We start from the raw sequence: 5472 nt of genomic DNA, 5'->3' as shown, positions 1-5472 counted from the left end.
CAAGCAATTCTGTTGTGATTTTGCATATAACTAATATACACATATCTCTGATCCTTGTCATTACAAGCTCCACAATTTTCTGCTGAAGTGTTTCAAGGACATAATATCTGATAACATATTCTAGAAGCCTTGCCAATTCCCTGTACACTGTAGATCTAAAGGTGATATTGTGGGTTTGCCAACTGACACCATTGCAGTAAGACACTCAGGCAATTAGAAAATGAGATATTTTTAAAGGGACATGAAACACAATTTTTCTCATGATTCATATAGAGGATACAATTAAAATAATGTTTAATATTACTCCTATTGTCAAATTTGCTTTGTTCTCATTGTATTATTTGTTGTAGAGAATATATTGATAATTAGTATGCACGACTCTGAAGGGCTATATGGCAACAGTTTTGCAAAACTACTTTTGAGCACTAGATGGCAGCAGTGTTTGCACAATCTACAACATTCTTGCAAAACAGCTGCTATAAAAATGCTCCAAACATGGGCACACTCCTGAGCCTTCCTACCTGCTTTTTTTCCGTCCCACGAATACAAAGAGAACAAATTAAAATGTGATACTAGATTTAAATTGGAACATATTTTTTTTATTGCACACTCTGAATTGTGACATAAACACTTAGGGTTTTATGTCCCTTTAATGAATTATAACAATCATATATTGTAGGAAACATCAGTTCCGTATACAGAGGATTTAACATTGTGGATAACTTTTATCTTGCTATGTTTGTAGTTGTCTGCAGTATCTAATATTATTCTACAAGCAGGTAGCTCTTCAGAGTCCAGAAAACCTAAATATTCCTTCCTGGCAATTGCACTAACCTGTCAGTAGATGCCAACACTATTGGCTGTTATTGAATCTACATATTTGCCTATATCCCTGCAGTGTGTTTATATTACAAGTGGTATATATATATATATATATTATAAGGAAGTGTGTACTGTATGCTCTTTAGGCTGGGGAGTAGATATGTGCGATTCGTTTCGGATCGATTCAGAAATTCGGAAAATTCGGCAAATTTGGCGATTCGGAACGAACCGAATTTCCGAATTAAAATACTGCCGAATTTACCGAATAAATCCGAATTACTTCGGATTTATTTGGTAAATTCGGATGGCCATGGATTACACTACTATTGTACAGTATAAGTCTAATCCCACCTAACACTTACTGAAATTCCGAACCGAACCGAATCAAACCGAATCCAGCCGAATTTAGTACATAATACTAGTCTAATCCCACCTAACACTTTCCGAAATTCCGAATTTCCGAGCCGAACCGAATCCAGCCGAATTTATTCGAATCCGAATGAATCTGAAACAAATCCGAACCGAATTTATTCGAATCCGAATGAATACGAACCGAATTGATTCTAATTTTTCCGAATTCGAATCGCTCCGAACCGATATTCGAAAAAATCCGAATCGATCCAAACCGAATTTTTTCGCCATGCACATGTCTACTGGGGAGCCCTAGTCTCTGTATTTGCTTTAATGTTTGTTTATTTCTTACTGTCTTGTAAATCTGTGTATCAGAACAGTAGCTCTATTTTCTTATAATATTTCATTTTTACACAAATGCCCCCTTTCCACTGTTAGTGTTTCTACTTCAGAGGGGTTAACACATTAAAAGGATATGACAGCCATAATTGTAGAGTATGCAATTTTATGCATGTAATGTATTTCTTATAACAAATTGTCTTTGTTCTCTTGGTCAGTGTTTCTCAATTCAGTACTCAGGGAACACTAATAGGCCTGATTTTCAGGATATCTGAACTAAAATGCTGTTGAAATAATCAACTGATCAGTAATCATGGTTAACCTTGGGTGAAAGCAGGTTAAATACCATGGTTACTGATCAGCTGATTATTTTATGTATGCTCTAGTTCTCATATCCTGAAAACCTGTCCTGTTAGTGTGCCCTAATTACTGGTAGTGAGAAACACTGCTCTGGGTATCCTAATTTGAAAAGCATACCTAGGTAGGCTCAGGAGCAACAATGTACTACTGGGACCTATCTGGTAATTTGTGGCTACACACATGCCTATTCTCATTGGCTCACCAGATAGCTCCCAGCAGTGCATTGCTGTTCTGACTTTAAAGGGACAGTAAAGTCAAAATTAAATTTAAATGGATAGGCTAGAGCATGCAATTTTAAACAATGATTAAACAATGTGACTTAGTTCTATTGGTATTATTTGTCAAAGATTAATCCTAGGTCTGGAGTGTGCACGTGTCATTAGCCATTTGGCAGCAGTGTTTGCAGCAATGTGGAAGCAATGTTATACATAGTAGCAAACACGGCTTCCATACACTGCTAAAGACACATGCATGCTCCTAAGCTCCTATCAGTCTATCTAGATTTACTTTTCAACAAAGGATACCAAAGGAATGAAGTAAATTCCTTTAACCTCTTCCCGACATAAGGACGTTCCATGCCGTCCTAACTTTGCTGGGTTATAGCGCGATTAGATAATCATCAAAAAATACTTTGCTCAGGTCTTTTAAATTATAGGACCTTAGATATATAATAATATCGGTGCTGAGATATAATGATGCAAATACTAAAAAAGGAAAAGAGAAATAAAGATATCTCACACCAGCCCTCTTGGTCCAATATGTTTTAGGACAGCAAGGAACGTCCTAGTCGTTTGGCTATACTGAAACCAACGGCGCTAAGTGAATGGGATCACGGTCTGGAGGTGGGCCTTGCGTCATTGGGACACCCCCCCGACCCGATCCCATCATTGAAATCTCGCGATTGCATGCTCGATAATGTGATTTCAATTTGCATGCCTTCCAGCCAGTGATCCCATTTGGCAAGTGACTATGGTTTCAGGACAGCCAAATGGCTACGACCTTCCATGCCGTCCTAACGGCGCTAAAGCCCAGCGCAATCAAGACAACATGGAAGGTCCTAACTGCATGGAAGGGTTAAACATTTTATGCAATTAGGATTTGATAACGTTTATTCAAGTTTGAGCTAAGTGTGCACAAAATCTTAAAGGAATATGAAATTCAAAATTAAACCTTGATGGTTCAGACAATGCATGGAATTCTAAGAGATTTTTCAATGTATTACTATTATCACATTAATTTCATTCTCTTGGTATCCTTTGCTTCCTGTGATTGGTTGCTATGCATATATACCTCTTGTCCTCCTTGCTGAATACATCTGGTGAGCCAAACACACAGTTAAATCTAATCAGCAGTGCAATAATAACTTCTTTTTTTAACTTTTTTGTCCCTTTAAGAGCTATTTGTTTTCTTTTTAACTTGTTGACATTGTTTTTGTAAGATTTCTATCTGCATCCTTCTTTCATCAATGTTATTTATAGGATTTGCCTCAATTTATAGCAAAAATCAATGTAAAGATTATTAGTGATAAAAAAGGATTTGTGGAAAATATGGTATCAGTTGACAAACAGTGCAATTGTGGGATTATTTAGGACAATCTCGACACAGCCTCAATAGTATAAGTAGCATATTCAGCCTCTGGCTGTTCCCAGGCTTAGACTCACACATCAAACAGAGAATTCCCTCTTACCCATTGCTGTTACTCAATGAGCTGATCAGACCCCTCCCCCTTTCTCTTTATAGATCAGTGGCTTGTGTTGTATTTTTAATGAATCCCAATTCTAATCTTAGGTCACTTGTTAAAAGGGAAGAACCAAAAATCCAGGGCTGTTGGGATAAACTATTAACCCCATGACAGCAACACACCCCTGATACAAATCTTCTGCAAGATCTGCTCTGGGAGTTATAATCATTCACTACAATATGTCCAATTATGTAAATTAATACCGTGCCAGTAATGTGTTTGCTTATCCATTTTATATACAAAGTATATCAGTATATCAGATGCACATGATGACGCTTCTCTTTTTTTTTCTTAGAGGAAATGGTAAATATGGACCATTTAAAATGAATAAATATTAAAAGGAGATTGTAATGGAAAATACATAAAATATATTGCTCTCATTGGTTAGAGTAATTTGATACTAGTGTTCCTTAAACAAACAGTAAAGTCATGATTCAGACAGAAACTTTCTTGGTATCCTTTGTTAAAAGTAGGCTTGAGATCATCAATGCATTACTGTGAGCTAGCTGGTGATTGATGGCTCCACATACAGTATATGCATCTTGTAATTAGCTCACCTGGTGTGTTCAGCTAGGTCCTAGTAGTGCATTGTTCCCCTTCAAGAAATGATACTAAGAGAATGAAGCAAATTTGATAATTAAAGTAAATTGGAAGGTTCTTTATAATTGTATGTTCTATCTGAATCATGAAAGGAAATGTTTGGATGGCATGTCCCTTTAATAAAAGTCCTGCAACACAATGCAGCGTCTGAGCAGGACAGGGCCAGTGATAAGTTAGTACTTGTGTATGCTGCTTCTAAATTGTCCTAATCTGGTGGGCGGGGCCATGAAGGGTTTGCGTCTGAACACTGTATAGTGCAGAGTTTTTCAACCAGTGTGCCGTGAGAGATCCTCAGGTGTGCCGCGGCAGACTGACAACAGTGTGACATATTTTTTAAATTTTGCTTGTTTTTTATTCCCAGTGCAGGGGTGTCCCTCTTTCAAATTTTGAAATATTGAGAGGTAAGCAACAGGCTCAACAGGCAGACATCATTTACAACCATGACATATTGACATTCATTCACAGACAATCATTATGATTGTTTGTGAATGAATGTCAATATGTCACGTATAGTTTGTAGGAGGCATGGCATGACAGCACAGTACGTACAGTATATATATATATATGCTGTACTAGGCTACAATGTGTGATTTTTTTACATTTTGGGATGGTGGTGTGCCACAGGATTTTTTTTATGTAAAAAAGTGTGCCACGGCAAAAAAAAGGTTGAAAATCACTGAAATAGTCTATAACTAGCTTATTTACCTTTATATTAAAGGGACATGAAACCAAAATGTTCTCTTTCATGTTTCAGACACAGCATCTAATTTAAAAAAAGCTTCCAAATGACTTCTATTAACAAGCTTTGTTGTCGTGTTATTCTTTGTTTTAGAGATATCTAGATAGGCAGAGTGCACACGTCTGGAGCACTACATGAAAGGAAACAGTGCTGCCATATAGTGCTCTAGATAATGTATAACATTGTTGCAAAACTGCTGCCATCTAGTGCTCTAGATAATGTATAACATTGTTGTAAAACTGCTGCCATATAGTGCTCTAGATAATGTATAACATTGTTGTAAAACTGCTGCCGTATAGTGCTCTAGATAATGTATAACATTGTTGTAAAACTGCTGCCGTATAGTGCTGCAGACCTGCACGCTACCTATCTAGATATCTCTAAACAAAGAATAAAATGAAAACAAAGCAAATTTGATAATAGAAGTAAATTGGAAGCTTTTTTTTTTTTTTAATTGTATGCGATGTCTGAAACATGAAAGAGAAAATGTTGGGTTTTACGTTCCTTTAACATTTGAAAT

Source organism: Bombina bombina, chromosome 1 (genome assembly GCF_027579735.1).
Source record: "Bombina bombina isolate aBomBom1 chromosome 1, aBomBom1.pri, whole genome shotgun sequence".
Classification (NCBI taxonomy): domain Eukaryota; kingdom Metazoa; phylum Chordata; class Amphibia; order Anura; family Bombinatoridae; genus Bombina; species Bombina bombina.
Note: the sequence above shows the minus strand (reverse complement) of the source record.